This window comes from Nycticebus coucang, chromosome 21 (assembly GCF_027406575.1).
Source record: "Nycticebus coucang isolate mNycCou1 chromosome 21, mNycCou1.pri, whole genome shotgun sequence".
Taxonomy (NCBI): Eukaryota; Metazoa; Chordata; class Mammalia; order Primates; family Lorisidae; genus Nycticebus; species Nycticebus coucang.
Window position 1 is genome coordinate 35,647,900 of NC_069800.1, and position 18,352 is coordinate 35,666,251.

At 38.8% G+C, this 18,352-nt stretch overlaps 1 protein-coding gene across 7 annotated transcripts in view; it reads right to left on the reverse strand.

The window, feature by feature from the left end:
• The window catches only part of PTPRA (protein tyrosine phosphatase receptor type A), a 203,475-nt gene that overhangs the window by 89,835 nt on the left and 95,288 nt on the right, over positions 1 to 18,352 (reverse strand). Inside the window, exon 3 of one of the 7 annotated variants that reach the window (XM_053574771.1) lies at positions 8,680 to 8,806. The exons of the other annotated variants lie outside the window; for them this stretch is intronic. The gene's annotated coding sequence lies outside the window, so the exon portion shown is untranslated. The remainder of the gene's footprint in view (positions 1 to 8,679; positions 8,807 to 18,352) is intronic. 7 annotated transcript variants of the gene reach the window in all.

Consider the following 18,352-nt stretch of genomic DNA (forward strand, 5'->3'; position numbering starts at 1 on the left):
TTCCTGTCTTTGCAGTTCTCTCTCCCTTCTGTCTACTACTCTCTGACCTCACCCAGTCTCAGTCTCTTGAGTTCCTCTCCTCTCTTTCCAACATCTCTACCCTGTCTTTCTTTCTCTACCAAAACAAGAAGACTTGGTGTCAGTTCAATCACTCTTTTGGTAAGTCCTGAATTCCTTCATAACACTATTCTTCTATTAGACCAACATGGGGTAGAGGGACTCAAAAGTAATCCTGAACTGTCAGCCCTATACCTGGATCACCAAATGCTGTTTCATTAAATCAAACAACACAACCTGTAAGGTTGACATCACTACAAATCACTATTTCCACTTCAATGGAAGCTTGAACACTTTTTGCAATTTTTCTGTATTTCCCTAGTCAGCTCTCTCTCCAATTCTCCATAGCAGTGATTTCAAACCTCCTGTCCCCTCCTATCGTCTCCTCCCACACCCTTGCGTCTTGGCTTGCCTACACTTCCAAGAATAGAGAAGCTGTTGGACTAGGACACACTTAATTCTTAATCACCATATCCAGAAATTTCCTCTTTCTCTGCAATTCCTCTCCCAAAATCTCAGTCCCTTAGGAATCTTGCCCTAGACAATCTTTTACCGCTGTCTGCAGCTTTAACTTCTCTCTTTCATACCTGTTTTTCAACACAATTAAGAATCTCTCAAAGGAAAGAAGAAAAACTCCTATATATCTACCTCAATCCTCCAGCTTTCATTCTCTCTATTCTGCTTCATAGCCGCATTTCTAGAAAAACTTGTCTCCATGAAAATCTGGCTTCTTTTCCCACCATTCCACTACAACAGCTGTCTCCATATTAATGAATGACTATTTGTAAGTTATTCACACAATTTCTCTAACGTATAAAGGGTTCTTACAGGTTAATAAAAGAGAAACCAACAATCCAAAAGGAAAATGAAAACAAGAAACATTCAATTCACAAAAAGCCAAACAGTTCTCTTAAACCTATGAGAAGATGCTCAACCTTACTCATGTTCAAAGAAAACCAAACTAGAATAATGCTGAGATACCATTCTTCACCTATCAGATTGGCAAATACAAAAACTTTAACAACACACTATCAAGTATTGGATGGAAATCAGCCCTCCTAGCCATAGTTTTGCATGATGCTGGAAATCCAGTATACACTTTTAAAAGAAACAGGATTTCATCTGTTGCCCAGGCTGTAGTGCAGTTGCAGCAAAATCATAGCTAACTGTAACCTAAAACTCCTGAGCTCAAGCATTCCTCCCATCTCAGCTTCCCAAGTAGCTGGTACTATAGGTGTATACCACTCTGCCCAGCTAACTTATTAATCCTTATTTTTTGTAGGGATAGAGTCTGTGTTATGTTCCCCAGTCTGATTTCAAACACTTGCCCTCAAGCAATTCCCCCACCTCACCCTGCCAAATACTAGTTATAATTGTGAGCCACCATGCCTAGACCCTGTGCACACATTCTAATAATGAGAATGGTTCTACCTTGTCAAGGGATGGCTTAAAAATATCTACTGTTTGGGATGTTTTAATTTTATTTAAAAAATCAGTCTGGTAGGTACTTACAAAACTAAATATGCACCTACCTTATGACCCAGTAATTCCATTCCTATATATTTACTCAAAAGAAACAAAAATGTATACCAGCAAAGACTTAGATGAGAATGTTCATAATAAAAAAACCTGATTTACAATCCAGGTGACCATCTTTAAGAGATGGAATATCAGGAGACGCCATCTTCCAGTAATTCACCAAAATGACAAACACAAAGGGAAAGAGGAGAGGCACCCGATACATGTTCTCTAGGCCTTTTAGAAAACATGGAGTTGTTCCTTTGGCCACATATATGCGAATCTACAAGAAAGGTGATATTGTAGACATCAAGAGAATGGGTACTGTTCAAAAAGGCATGCCACACAAATGTTACCATGGCAAAACTGGAAGAGTTTACAATGTTACCCAGCATGCTGTTGGCATTGTTGTAAACAAACAAGTTAAGGGCAAGATCCTTGCAAAGAGGATTAATGTTTGTATTAAGCATATTAAGCACTCTAAGAGCCAAGATAGCTTCCTAAAACATGTGAAGGAAAATGATCAGAAAAAGAAGGAAGCCAAAGAGAAAGGTACCTGCGTTCAACTAAAGCGCCAGCCTGCGCCACCCAGAGAAGCCCACTTTGTGAGAACTAATGGAAAGGAGACTGAGCTCTTGGAACCCATTCCCCATGAATTCATGGTATAATAAGCATATAACATAGCACACAGGAGTACCAGTGGACCCATGTTTTTAGCTGCAAGAACTTATTTATTCCCCATGTGCTCATGGCATTATAGGTGTACAGCATAGCACACAGGATAACCAATAGCCCCCATGTAACAGTGATACAAAGTGCTGGAACCTATTTCCCATGAATTCAAAAGTCAATCAACACTTTGTCCCATTCAATGGCAAGGTGCCTCCCTGAGCTACTGGAACCTCTTCCCAATGAATTCATGGCATGGTAGATACAAAATAATAGCATAAAAATGTTTCTTGTTCATTCACTACAAGTGTGATTCCCCCCCCCAACAAGTATTAAAGCAAATACTAATGTGTCCTAAAAAAAAAAAAGAGATGGAATATTATTCAGCAATACAAAGGAAAGAATTACTGACACACACAATATCATGGCTAATCTAAAAACACTTTATGCTGAGTCAGTACAGTTTTACACAAAAGAATATATAATGTATAATTTCTTATATATACAAAGTTCTAGCACAAGCAAATCCAATATACGGTGGAAAAAATCAGAATGTTGGTTGCTTAGGAAAGAGACAAGATTTACTGACAAGCAACATGAGTTACTTACTGGACAGTAGTGATATTCTGCAGCTTGACAGAGAACTGGGTTACATGAATATACATATATACATTTTTTAGAACTCACTAAATGATAACCTAAGATCTGTGCACTTCACTATAAATTTTACCTCTAAAAGAGCTATAACCCATAAATAATACTATTCTCTAACAAACAACACATATGCTTCTTTTGGAAGAAGTATACAGATATACATTATTTATTATGAAATACATTAAAAATATGAACTGATGACAAAAAGAAAGATAGACAGGGTCGGGCGCGGTGGTGACTCATGCCTGTAATCCTAGCACATGATTACACATGATGACATGCATTTCAGGGGCAAGTTATTTGAAATATATATCCTGAACCCAAGATGAAGAATCCATTCATGGGCATATCGAATATCTGTAAGAGACTCTTCTAGCTTCTGGACAAAGAGTAACATTCCTTGCTCAGACACACATTCCCCATAAGTGAACCCCAAGGCTCTGAGACTCATGCCACTCTTACCTGAACATGGAGAGGAGGAAGAAAGAAAACTGTGTTCCAGTAAAAAACCAAAAATGCCAATTCCTCAGATAGGTATGGACAAATGAGTATATTCTAGCGAAGGAAATATAAACTACATCGTATTATGAGATTTTAAGGAAGGTGGTTTAAAAGGGAGAGACTGGTCATTTTCCTTGTCATCTCTCCTATAATCTGGAATTTGGATGGGATAATTAGTGCCCCAGTAGTCATTTTGCACTCTGAGGTAATCTTGAAGATGGAGAACAGAGCAACAAAGAAATTAGGTTCCCTGATGACACTGTCACACTACCACATACGCCCTGCTTACCTTCATGTTTTATATATATAAGAAATAAACTATTTCACTGTTTAATATATGCAACAAATCCCAATCCTGATACAGTTACTCAGAAGGAATAAGATCAACTCTTCACATTATGACACGTGACAATCTAGGAATGAGAAAAAATAGTACAGGAATTAACATTATGAAGTTCTCACCAGCAAAGGAGAACTCAACTATTCTTCACATTCCCAGAGTTTAGACTTTGGTGGCAATAGCTTCCATTAAGAGTCTTTCTATTCAAAGTTAAGCATTCCACATTTAATACATTATTACTGACAAGAAATGATTAAATGTCAGGTTAAATATTATCTCAATACTCAGCACATTTTATCTAAGTTAAATCTCACAGCAACTTTTCAAGTTAGATACTCTTTTTACTCCCATGTTGCAGATAAAGAAATTGAGAGATGGTTTTAGAGCTGGTAATGTGGGCAGGTACAATTAAAATACAGGACTACCTGGCTTTTCTCCATATACCACTATTTGATCCTTCAAAAGTTACAATGAAGAAACAGGTAAGTCATCCCAATTCCAACCTAAAACTAATTGATAATTGTTTCCATTTTACAGCTTTCTTTCTTTTCTTTTTTTTTTTTTGAGACAGAGTCTCAAGCTGTTGCCCTGAGTAGAGTTCTAGGGCATCACAGTTCACAGCAGCCTCAAACTCTTGGGCTTAACTGATTCTCTTGCCTCGGCCTCCCAAGCAGCTGGGACTACAGGTACCTGCCACAACGCCTGGCTATTTTTTGGTTGTAGCTGTTGTTGTTGTTTAGCTGGCCCGGGCCAGGTTCAAACCTACCAGCCTCGGTGTATGTGGCCGGCATCCTACCCACTGAGCTATAGTCGCCGCCTAAGTTACCTGATTTAAGAAAAAGGTACAAAGAGAATCACTTGAGCCCAAGAGTTGGAGGTTGCTATGAGCTATGAAGCCACAGCACTCTACATAGGGTGACAAAGTGAGACTCTATCTCAAAAAAAAAAAAAAAAGGAAAGGAAAGAAAGGAAAAAGGCACCTAGAAGGAAGGTTTTAGTCACTTCAGCTAATTGTTCATTCAATCAACATTATATTATTTATTATTAAGAATAAAAACTAGTTCTACAATTACAATCCTTGGCTGTCTGCTATGTGCTAGGCGCTTGTAATAGGCATTTTATAATATTTTAACCATTTAATCCTCACAACTACCTCATAAGTTAGATACTGTTTTCCATTCTACACATAAAGAAAAGATCACAGAGGTTAAGGAATTTGCTCAGGAGGCTGTTAGTATTCAAACTCAAGGCTTTTAAAACCCCAAAGCTCAAGTTCTTCCTTTCATGCTTCACCAGAATCACGTGTACACAGATTAGATATGGACACTGCTATTAAGGAGTTCACTAACCAGTAATGAGGCACAAATAAATTTTTTTTTCAATTAGCTTTAACTTTGATCTTTTTTCTTTTCTTTCTTTCTTTCTTTCTTTTTTTTTTAAATTAAATCATAGCTGTGCACATTAATGCAATCATGGGGCACCATGCTCTGGTTTTATATACAATTTGAAATATTTTCATCAAACTGGTTAACATAGCCTTCCTGGCATTTTCTTAGTTATTGTGTTAAGACATTTATATTCTACATTTAGTAAGTTTCACATGTTAACTTGTAAGATGCACCATAGGTGTGGTTCCACCAATAAACTATTTATTCAAATCCTGAATTATCTATCACCTGCCATTAAAAAAAAAAAAGGTTAGCCAACTAACAATAAGACGAGGTGGAAAAGCTGCATATCAGAGAAGGAATTTTCAAGGGAGGTAATGCTTAAATTGGTTATCTAAGAGAGGGGCCACAGTCTATCACGCAGAGAGGGCTTGGAAGCTTGAAAAAGCCCATCTGGTACCAGGAATGACAAAGAGCTGGTTAAGGGCATCAAGCAGGACCTCAATAAATATTTCATACATAAATGTGAAAATGGCAAACAAAAAAGACTGGGGAGGATGAGAAAGGGTAGGGATAGGGGGATGTACATAATGGGGAGAGGGTAGCCACACTAAAATTTTGACTTGACCACTGAGCACACTGAGAAACCACCAAAGGTTTTAGGACAGGGAAGTGGGCTGGAAAAATCTAGATTTTATTATTTCATTTTTTCATTTACTTATTTTGAGACAGTTTCACTTTGTCACCCTCGGTAGAGAGTGCTGTGTCATCATAGCTCACAGCAACTTCAAACTCTTGGGCTCAAGTGAATCTCTTGCCTCAGCTTCCCAAGTAGCTGGGACTACAGGCGCCCACCACAACGCTTGGCTATTTTTAGAGATGGAGTCTCACTCTTGCTCAGGCTGGTCTCGAATTCCTGAGCTCAAGCAATCCACCCACCTTGGCCTCCCAAAGTGCTAGGATTACAGGCATGAGCCACCGTGCCTAGACTCCCGGAACAATCCAGATTTTTAGAAACAATGACTGACAAAAGGGTGGAGGATCAATTGGTGGGTTTGTAAAGAGGGTCAGTGACAGAAGCCCTTAGAAGTAATCTAGCCAACAAACCAGATGGAGCAGGGAAGTACTATCTAAAAGAGGCTAAGAGAATTTATAGGAGTAGAAGTGAATACTTAATGAGCTGCTGGAGGTATGTAAGACCCAAAGGTCTGACTTCAGTAAATCACTATGCTATAGGCAGGAGGATGACCCATTCTGGGGCGTACGATGGGCCAGGTGATGAGTTTAGTTCTGAACATGGAGAATGTGCTGTATTACAGTACACACTGTACCTGCAAGGGTGGGTGGGAGAAGGGGCAGAATGGCAGACAGGCAAGGACAGAGCAGCTGTTGAGGAAGTCAGGCAGAAAGCCAAAGAAGAGAAGACGATGGCTGTAAAAGAGTGACAAAAGCAGCAATGAGTGAGCCAGGCAGGAGACAACCGACAAGCACAGGAGGCAGGAGTAGGTGGGTGTTGATGAGCAGAAAACTGATATGTACCACCAAGGTAGGGTGGAGTGCAAACAGCACCTTGCAGAGCTGCCAGTGAGAGAAATCAGCTTGAAATACTGCTGATGAGCTTCTAAAGACGTCCTAGAACACCAGTAACCAACTTTCATTACAGGTCTTCTCTTGAGAAAGGCAATGTGATAGGGAAATCCAAAACAAAGGGAAGAGACGGCCCCAATATTAGTGGGACTGAGGCGCTGGAGAGTAGCTCACTTTCAAAGGTGAAATGATATAGATAATGAAGCTAGACCACTAAGGCTGTGAAATAGATTCTTAAATTCTACTGCCTTTAAGTTATACCTAAAGAAAGATTCACTTGGGGGTCCTGAAAGAGGACCTGGAAGTAGGAAAGTCAGATTACTACAATAAACACACAAAATGGAGCTTGGTATAAAATTTATATTGCAGATTACAACTAAGAACAATATGGAAAAGTGTTTGTTCTGCTTAAAGCATACCTTGGAATAAACTATTAGATATATGAAACCAAAGTATAGTATAGATTATCTACGTAAAAAGTTAAAATCAAATGAGGAACAATTTTGAGAAAGAAAACAGTGGAAAAAAATCTACCGATATAGCTACCATAATTAAGACAGTGTGGTATTAGCGGGAGGATAGGCACATAGATTAATGGAATAAAATACAGAACCCAAAACAGACTCACAGAAAATATGCCCAAATTATTTTTAACAAAGGTGCAAAAACAATTCAGTGGATAGCCTTTTCATCAAACAGTGCTTGGAAAAAACGGATATCCAAATTCAAAAGAACAAAGCCGGCCCCTTCCCTTACTTACACTGTATATAAAAATTAACTCAAAATAAGTCAAAGAACCAAATGTAAGACCTAAATCTACAAAGCTCACAGAAGAAAACACAGGGCAAGAGCAGGGGGCAATGACACATGCCTGTTGTCTCAGTTATTCAGGAGGTTGAGGTGGGAATACTGCTTGAGTCCATGAGTTCAAGTCCAGGCTGGGCAACATAGCAAGACCTTCTCTCTTAAAAAAAGGAAGGAAAGGGTGGCGCCTGTGGCTCAGTGAGTAGGGCGCAGGCCCCATATACCGAGGGTGGCGGGTTCAAACCCAGCCCCGGCTGAACTGCAATCAAAAAATAGCCGGGCGTTGTGGCGGGCACCTGTAGTCCCAGCTACTCGGGAGGCTGAGGCAGGAGACTCGCGGAAGCCCAAGAGCTAGAGGTTGCTGTGAGTCCTGTGACTTCATGGCACTCTACCAAAGGTGGTAAAGTGAGACTCTGTCTCTACAAAAAAAAATATATATATAAATAAATAAATAAAAAAGGAAGGAAAAAAACATAGCAAAACCCTGATGACACTGGATTTAGCAATAATTTCTTGGATATGACACCAAATGCATAGGCAACAAAAACATTGAAAAAGTTGGACTTCAGCAAAATTAAAAACTTCTATGAATCTAGGACACTATCAATCCAATGTAAAGGAAACCCAAGGAGAAAAGTGTGCAAATCACACATCTGACAAAGAACTGAAATCCAGAATATATAAAGAATTCTTATAACTCAAAAACAAAAACAACCTGATTAAAAGATGGACAAAGGGCACTGTAGTTTAGAGACTAGGATTCTGTGCTTCCACCACTATGACCTGGATTTGATTCCTGGTCAGGAAACCTCATCAGTCCCTTAGAGATTTAAATCTTTTAACTCAGTGAGGGCAGGGAGGTAAAAAGGTAGGGCAAAGGTTATTGCATAAACAGACATTCCTCTAAGTAAGATAAACAAACAGCCATGAAAAAGAGTACATGAAAAGACATTCAACAACATCAGGCTGGCTATTACCAAAAACCCAAAATAAAACAAAACCTGGAAAATAATAACAATAAATAAATAAATAAATAAATAAAAAGTGTTGGTGAAGATGTGAAGAAACTGGAACTCTGTGCATTGTTACCGGGACTGTAAAACAGTATAATTGCTAGAGAAATCAACACAGCAATTCCTTAACACCTAAATAAAGTCTTACCGTATAATCTAGTAATTCTACTTCCGGGAATATATCCAAAGCAAGGACTCAAACAGATGTTTGTACATCAATGTTCACAACAGTATTATTCACAATAGCCAAGGGGTAACAGCAACCAAATATCCATCTACAGATGAATAGATAAATAAAATGTAGTATATACATACAATGGAATGTTACTCAGCCTTAAAAGGGAAGGAAATTCTGACACATGCATGGATCAACCTTGAAGACATCCTTTGTGTACTAAGGGAAGTAAGAGTCACAAAAATGAATATATTACATGATTCCATTTGTATGAAGTATGTAGTCAAATTCAAACAGATGGAAAGTAGAATGATGGTTGCCAGGGGCTGGGGGAAGAAATGGGGAATTAGTGTTTAATGAGTATGGAGTTTCAGTTGGGGAAGATGAAAAGATCTGGAGATGGATGGTGGTAATGGTTGCAGAACAATGTAAATATACTTAGTGCCAAAGAATTGAATACTTAAAAATAGTTAAATATACATAATATAAAATTTACAATTTTAACTACATTTTTTTAAAAGATAGGAGAATAAAAAGACAAGCCATAGGCTGGGAGAAAATCTTGGAAAAAATATATCTAATAAAGGATTGATATCCAGATACATAAAGAACTCTCAAAGCTCGACAATAATAAAATAAGCATTCCAACAAAATAATGGACAAGGGTGGCACCTGTGGCTCAGTGGGTAGGGTGCTGGCCCCATATACCGAGTGTGGCGGGTTCAAACCCAGCCCCGGCCAAACTGTAGTGAAAAAAAAAAAAAAAAAAAAGCCAGGTGTTGTGGTGGGCACCTGTAGTCCCAGCTGCTCGGGAGGCTGAGGCAAGAGGATTGTCTAAGCCCAAGAGTTTGCTGTGAGCTGTGTCAAGCCACACCACGGCACTCTCCTGAGGGCAGCACAGTGAGACTCTGTCTCTAAAACAAATAAAAAAATAATGGGCAAATAGGCTCAGCGCCCATAGCTCAATGGTTAGGGCACCAGCCACATACACCATGGCTGACAGGTGTATGTAATCATGATTACACTTGTAATCATGTAATGACAAGTACAACAAAAAAATATCCGGGCGTTGTGGCGGGTGCCTGTAGTCCCAGCTACTTGGGAGGCTGAGGCAGGAGAATTGCTTAAGCCCAAGAGTTGGAGGTTGCTGAGAGCTGTGATGCCACGGCACTCTACCAAAGGTGACATAGTGAGACTCTGCTCAAAAAAACAAACGAACAAAAAAAACGGGCAAAAGATTTGAACTGACATTTTCATCAAAGAAGATCAAAGACAAATAAGCACCTGAATGAAGCTGTAATTCATTAATCCTACCAAATATGTTTTCAAGAATATGGAGAAATCAGAGCCCCCATACACTACTGGTATAAATATAAAAATATAAAATGGTACAACTACTTTGGAAAATGATTTGGCAGCTTCTTCATAAGTTGAACATGTATCTACTATAGGATCCAGACATTCCATTCTTGGACATTTACTCACAAGAACAGGAAATACATATCCACACAAAAGTATATAGAATCTTTTGTAACAGCCAAAAACTAGAAACAATTCAAATGTTTATCAATAGATGAATGGGTAAACAAATTTTAGTAAACCCACATAAGGGAATACTACATAGCAATAAAAATGAATTACTGAAGTATACAACGACATGGATGAACCTCAAAATAATTATGTTAAGTAAAAGAAGTGAATGAATATATACTTTTTTGTAATATATATACTTTTTTTTTTGAGACAGTCTCACGCTGTTATTCTGGGTAGAGTGCTATAACATCATAGCTCACAGCAACCTCCAACTCTTGGACTCAAGCGATCCTTTTGCCTCAGTTTTTCTATTTTTAGTAGAGATGAGGTCTCACTTTTGCTCAGGCTGGTCTGGAACTCATGAGCTCAAGCAATCCACCCACCTCAGCCTCCCAGAGTGCTAGGATTATAGGTGTGAACCACTGTGTCCCGCCTGTTTTACAACAGTGGTTCTCAACCTTCCTAATGCCATGACCCTTTAATATAGTTCCTCATGTTGTGGTGACCCCAACCATAAAATTATTTTTGTTGCTACTAGCAAACTTTGAAGAACCATTGTGCCCGGCCTATGTTTTAAAACAATGGTTCTCAATATTCCTAATGCCATGATCCTTTAATACAGTTCTTCATGTTGTGGTGATCCATAACCATGTTTTAAAAAACATAGATAAAAGCCAGGCATGGTGGCCCATATCTGTAATCCTAGCACCTTGGTACTCTGGGAGGCTGAGGCAGGTGGATTGCTTGAACTCAGGCATTTGAGACCAGCCTGAGCAAGAATGAAAACTTGTCTCTAAAAATAGCCAGGCAGTGTGGAAGGCACCTGTAGGCACCTACTCAGGAGGCTGAGGCAAGAGGATTGCTTGAGCCTAAGAGTCTGAGGTTGCTGTGAGCTATGACACCAGGGCACTCTACCCAGGGCAATAAAATGAGGCTCTGTCTCAAAAAAACAAAAATAAACAAAAAAAAAACCACATAGGTTTTATTATTCAGGTATGGCAAGGCCAACAAATCAGGAGATAGCTGGCATGGAAAAAGACTATTACTCACAGGTCCAAGAGTGAGGAGGGAGAAAGGAGGAGAAAACATGGATAAGAGCTTTTATTGTGGTTTCAGTGAGAAGGAATAGGCAGGGCAGGGAAAGCAGATTCAGGATTGGCTACTTTGATTAACTTCAGTAGGTTCTGTGGCACAGGGGTTGTCCCTAGTTGCCTGGTCTTAAGGTGAATAGGGCAGGTAGATAGTGTGAAAGCTCCAGATAAAAGAGGTGTTTGGGGTATGAATGAGTTACTTACTATCTCTAGAAATTAGCTAGTCCTGTCAATACATCAGAAATACACAGTTCATGCAATACTACATGGTTTTACTTGTATAAAATTAAAAAAAAAATAGACTAATTTGTAGAAACAGAAAATAGATGAATGGTTGCCTGGAAATCAAGGAGTGGGTAAGGGAAAAAGGGAGAGCGGTTCCAAAAGGGCACAAGAAAACTTTGAAGAAGTAACATGTTCACACTCTGTTGATTGTGGTGTTGGTGTCACTGCTATATACACAGGTCAAAACTTAATAAATTTTACAATTTAAATGTGTAGTTTATTATATGTCAATTATCAAGCTGTTAAGAATTACAGGAAGAATCAGTGATAAAGAAATACAATAAAAAGAATGTACAATTCATACAATAAAAATGAAACAAAGCCAAAGGATAATTCTTAATTATAAATTAACAAAACAGTAAAAAAACAAACACAAATTAGTATTAGAATGAAAAATGGAAATAACTAGACATAGCAGAAGAAAAACTGAGACTACCATCAAAAACTATAGGCAAATAATTTTTTAAACATCAAAGAAACAGACCAATATCTAAAAACAGAGAATTTAAAAGTAACCCAGGGCTGGGCATGGTGACTCACACCTGCAATTGTAGCACTCTGGGAGGACAAGGCAGGAGGATTGCTAGAGGTTAGGAGTTTGAGACTAGCCTGAGCAAGAGCAATCTTATCGCTACAAAATATAGAAACATTAGCCAGGCATCTTGGCGTGCACTTATAGTCCTAACTACTGGAGAGGATCACTTAAGCCCAGGAGTTTAAGGTTGCAGTGAGCTAAGAGGTCAGGAGGACAATTAAGTTTACAAACTCATGTAGAAAAAGTGCTACATACCTCACTGCTGAATATCACTATGGCAACCTTCAAAGTGCTCCCCTTGAACTGATGAACCAATGCCAGAGCCTAGACCACCCTTCAAAGTACCTTTTTTTGTTTTTCAGTTTTGGCTGGGGCTGAGCTTGAACCCACCACATCCGGTATATGGGGCCGGCATTCTACTCCTTGAGCCACAGATGCCACCCTCAAAGTACTTTTTCTAGGATGAATTTGCAAATTTAATTGTCAGATCCCCTGCAAGGATAGTTCTGATGGCCATTCCAGAAAAAGAGTTCCAAAATTGCTTTGAGGGTAGACTAGACGCTGACATCAATGCACAGCTTCCCGAGAAAAGTACTTCAAAGGTGACCATAGTGATATTCAGCAATGAGGTATGCAGCACTTTTTCTAGGGTGAGTTCCAGAACTTAATTGTCTGATGACCTTGTATGATCACACCTCTGTACTCTAGCCAGGGCAACAGAGTGAGATCCTTTCTCAAACAAAAACAAAACAACAGCCAGGTGTTGTGGCAGGTGCCTATAATCCCAGCTACTCAGGAGTCTGAGGCAAGAGGACTGCTTGAGCCCAACAGTTAGTGGTGCTATGAGCTATAACACATTCAACCCCTGGGTGACTGAGACTCTGCCTCAAAACAAAACAAAAGAGCCCCCCCCCCCCAACTAGAAAGAATAAAAAATCTGAATTTTCTTAAAAGTTAAAGAAGTTGACCGAGAAGTTAAAATTTATTTTCCCACATTGTCAAGTATAGTGGCTCACTCCTATAATCCTAGCACTCTGGGAGGCCAAGGCAGGAGGACCCTTTGAGTTCAGTTCAGCCTGAACAAGAGGGAGACCCATCTCTACTAAGAGCACGGTGGCAGGCACTGATAGTTCCAGATACTTGGGAGGCTGAAGTAGGAGGATCACTTGAGCCCAAGAGTTGTAGCCTGCAGTTAAGTTAGGCTGATGCCACAGGTACTCTATTCTGGGGCAACAGAGTGAGACTCTGTCCCCCAAAAAATAAAAAATAAAAAAAATCTCCACATTAAAAATCACTCTTGTGATTCTCCCCACACAAGTGGTACTTGAAAATAAACATTTCTTTTATTAATCTGGGGGTGGGGGGAAATTGGGCTCAGATAATACTAAGGGTAAGAAAAAAGAAGAAACAATTCCCAGCTCATTCTGAAAGGAGAGCAAAGCCTGGCATAAAATTAGACAAAAACATTGTAAAAAGAAAATTATAGGCCCACTTTCATACAATAATATAGATTCAAAAATTCTAACAAAATACTAACAAATTTAATCTAGTATATAAAAAAGATAAATCATGATCAATTTGAATTTATCCAAGATATGAAAGTATATTTTAATATAAAATCCACAAATATAATTCACACTTATTAAAGAAAGTGTGACATGATCATTAAAATAGACATAGAGAATGAAGTGGATTAAAAACACATGAATTGAAGGCTTTTTAAAAATCCTCTTAATTAGAAGAAAATTTCCTTACCCTGATAGAAAGTTACTATTTGAAAACAATACTGTAAAGTATCACGAGAATGGAAAAGCAAGTATCCAATGTACTCAATACTAATATGAAGCCAGTAGACAAATTAATACATGTCCAAATGAGGAAAAAAAACCCTCAATTTAATTTAAGGGGGTCGGGGGAGAGGGAGGAGAGGATTGGTGTGCTCCTACCTGATGGACACAAAGTAAGGTACACCTCCTGGGTGTGGGGCAAAACTACAACAGGGATATTGCCTAACAAACACTGTAATCTAGTCATTTGTACTCTCATATTAATTAATAGTAATTACACAACACTATGCAATTATCTCCAACTGAGAAAAACTGAAAACATTCCTTTGAAAATTAGGAATAAGACAAGATGACTACTATCACTTATATTTAATACTGTATGAGTGATCCTTGCCTTTGCAATAAGGAAAGAAATGAGAATCATAAAAATTAGAAAGGATACTATATTTACAAAAAATATGACTATTTCCATAGAAAATCCACAGGAATCTACAGTGGGTTTGTTAAAGTGACTAGATACAGGATTTTTATACCCCAGCAAAAACAGTCACTGATTTGCACTCAGAAAGGATTTGTTCAGAGAGAACTAATTATGTGTGAATGCTGATAAGAAGAAATCATGTGGGAAGGAAGGGGAAGTACATAAGAAGAGCGGGAAGAGGTGAAGAAAGAGCAGAAAAGTAAGGAAGCTGCAATGTGACATCTTTAAGAATTCTCCATAAAGTGTGCAACAAAGTCAAAGCTAAGAGAGAGGATTTGATAATAGGATAATGTTTTTGAAAGTGTAAGACTTATATTGCTATTGCAGAAAATGGCAGGAAGAGCTGATATTGGGCACTGAGTGCTTGTGAGAGAAGAAACCCATTTTTTTCCAGGATTCTTTTATGAAAAAATGCTCTAAGCAGTAATGGTGTGGAGAACACAGAGAATTAAGGTTTTGCTAGGTGAAAACAACAAAACTTTCAACAACGAGGTTGAGTAAGCTGGGCACAGTGGCTCATATCTATACTCTGAGAGGGCAAGCGGGTGGACTGCCTGAGCTAAGGAGCTAAAGACCAGCCTGAGCAAAAGTCAGACTCCCGTTCTACTAAAAAGAGAAGAACTATCCGGGAGTTGTGGTGGTTGCCTGTAGTCCCAGCTACTTGCTGAGGCTGAGGCAAGGGGATTGCTTGTGCCCAAGAGTTTGAGGTTGTTGTGAGCTATGACGCCATGGCACTCTACCCAGTTAGACTCTGTTTAAAAAAAAACCCAAAAACAAAAACTTGGGTTGAGTACTGGCAAGAGAATGGCTGAATTGCTGAACCACAGGGTTTAGCACTGCCAAGGATAAAAGGCAGATATTAGAAACGACTAGCGAAAATACAGGATTAAAGTGGCTAGAAATGCAAAAGTTATTAGAGAATATTTATAGTGGGAACAATGTAGTAAGTAAACTGAAAGGCCTCAAGAGAGTAACTTCACCAGAATTGTTTGGAACCTACTGCAATGGACTATATAGTCCCTGAAAAAATAACAAATAAGTTAACTCTACATATAGCTTCCTTGAGATGTTTGGGTCTAAGTAAAATGCAAATTGCCAGTTAAACGCAAATCTTTTTTTATTTCCCACTCCTAGATTTTGCCACAAGCAGCTTGCTAAACATTCCTTCGAAATTCCATACTTCCTTGCCTTCTCTACTATACGTAAAACTTGAAAAAAATATTTCAGTACTGACTAGTCTCTTTTAAAAAGTTAATTAGGAACATCTAGGTTATTTGAAGCATTCATCAATTTCCTCTCCAATTGAATTGACAGAAATTATTTATAGGGAAATTTTAAATATAAATAACTCTAATATGAACACAGGCAGCAAGCAACCCTATTTATTGTATTTATCAAATTAACTGTGGCTATGATACTAATCAATACTGAAATCTCTTATCTTTCAGGAGGACTGTTCATGTAATGTTTGCAAAGAGTTCCTGCTGAGCTAAACACAGTCCAGTGTGCACTCTACGAAAGAGTCCATGAGACAAGCATGGGGGAGGGTGAGTAGCATAATTCTTTCACAATGCCTATGGAGTCTGGCAGTGATGAAAGCCCAGAAAACTCATGAAAGGCCCTTTTATAACCAGGGTGAATGTGAAACACAAAAGCAAAGTCAGATGACCTACTTAAAGCTTTGCTTTTACTGATGGAATTCATTCTCATTCCAGATTAGTCTCTTTCTAGAAAAAAGAAAAACCTTATATAATGGTTGGAAATTTAAGATATAGAAAGTATAACTCTGCTAAATTCCAATCTTTGCCCCTCAAATAGCTCAAGTCCTTAGGTCTGTGACCAAAGATAGAAAATATTCATAAGGCTCTTGAGAGGTATGGTTGTTTACCTCATTATAACCAGTTGTTCTCTGATCGCTGGGTTTTTAGATCTATAACCTATAGATCAGACCAGAAGAAGTTTGAGGTAGTAATGAGGAGAAATAGTTTCTTAAATTCTTTCTGAAACTCATATAAAGCAAATGGATGGTAAAACTTGAACTGCAAGGTAAGAACAGCTCACGTTTCTTCTAACCAGAGAACTGCTTATTTGCTTATTCATTCAACTAAGTTCCTTGTTTTGTGTCAGGTTGGGGAGGCAAGAGAAAGCAAAGCAGTTCCTGTCCTCAACTAGCTCACATTTCTTAAATCCTTTTGCATGTTCAATGAAATCTTTTTTTACCAAGGAAGTAGATAAATATGGCTTTTCTTCATTTTGATTCAGTCTATTTTCTTAGATAGAAAAGATGAAAAATTCTTATTTCATCTCATCTATGATTAAAAAATTATCTGATCTGTTCTCATTCTGCTAAATCAACAGGTACTTACAGAATACCTACTTCAGGGTGTCAAACTGTCCAGACAATACTTGTTAGAAACGCAAAGAAACTTGGCATAGTCTCCCTCCTCATGTGTTCTTTTCTTTACTTCCCATCGCCCTTCTGTGTTTGCCCTTTCTGTCCTTCCTTCTTCCCTCCCAGAGCTTTGCTCTGAATGAAGAATTAGGTAACTTTTCCAAGACCACACAGCTAGATCTCTGGCACCCAATTCACTAAGTTTTCTGAAGAAAAATGGAAAAAAAAAAAAATCGGAAAGGGAAGAAAACTGTCTCAGAGCTCATTATTATAGTTCTAAATTAATCTCCTCTTCCCTCCCTCTCCTTCCCCCCATATGCTTTGTTGGTGTCATCTGATCTCACATGTTGCTGCCTGGCAGTTTCTGCTCCAAGTTCTCTTTTAACCAGCCAGTTTTCAGCTTAAACAAAACTTGCCCCAGTTAGTTATGGTAGAACCATTCTCATCCCCTTCCTACTCTAAATGTTGATTATGATAGCAGCCTACTCAATACCTCCACAGAACTTAATAAAAATTGTACATAAATTTACCTATGAATTATAACTAAGACTCTGTGCTCCAAATAGACCAAAGACCAGGTCTACTCTGTTCACAGGACATACCCAACAACTAGCAAAATGCTCTAAATATGGGTATATTAGGTAACGAACTGAAGTTGATCAGCCCCTGTAGTGCGGCCTTAAAGGGTCTTAATTTCTGAAACCGAATTAAGATAATTCAAGACCTTTAGGCAGGGCCTGAAACAAATTCAAACTCTCTCTAGAAAAAGATATCGTCCTAGGCCTTAAATTATGTCTACAAAAAACTTGTAAACTACAGTATCTAGTCCATAAAAAGACAGCATGTGGATTAGTAGAAAACAAAAAAATAAGAACACTCCCACAGCATTAAGAATTTCAGTCAGCACACCTATTTTGTACCTATAATAATTAAAAATAAAAAATATATATTTTTTTGAGACAGAGCCTCAAGATGTCGCCCTAGGTAGAGTGCTGTGGCATCACGGCTCACAGCAACCTCCAAATCCTAGGCTCAAGCAATTCTCCTGCCTCCGCTTCCCAAGTAGCTGAGACTACAGGCGCCCGCCACAATGCCCAGCTATTTTTTTGGTTGCAGCTGTCATTGTTTTTTGGTGGGCCTGGGCTAGATTTGAACCTGCCAGCTCAGGTGTATGTGGCTGGCACCTTAGCCAGTTGAGCCACAGGCGCCAAGCCAAAAATAAAAAAAAAACTTAATAAAAATAATTGCAGCCGGGCGGCGCCTGTGGCTCAGTGAGTAGGGCGCCGGCCCCATATGCCGAGGGTGGCGGGTTCAAACCCAGCCCCGGCCAAACTGCAACAACAACAACAACAAAAAAATTTCAGCCAAGAATAAATGCTGTTAAAAAAATGTAATGGTGGATCTAACAAAAAGATTAAATAGAAATTCTACGCCAGGTATGGTGGCATGAGCTTGTAGTCTCAGCTACTTAGGCAGCTGAGGCAGAAGGATTGCTTGAGTCCAGGAATTCTAGGATGCAGTGAGCTAAGACTGCACTACTAT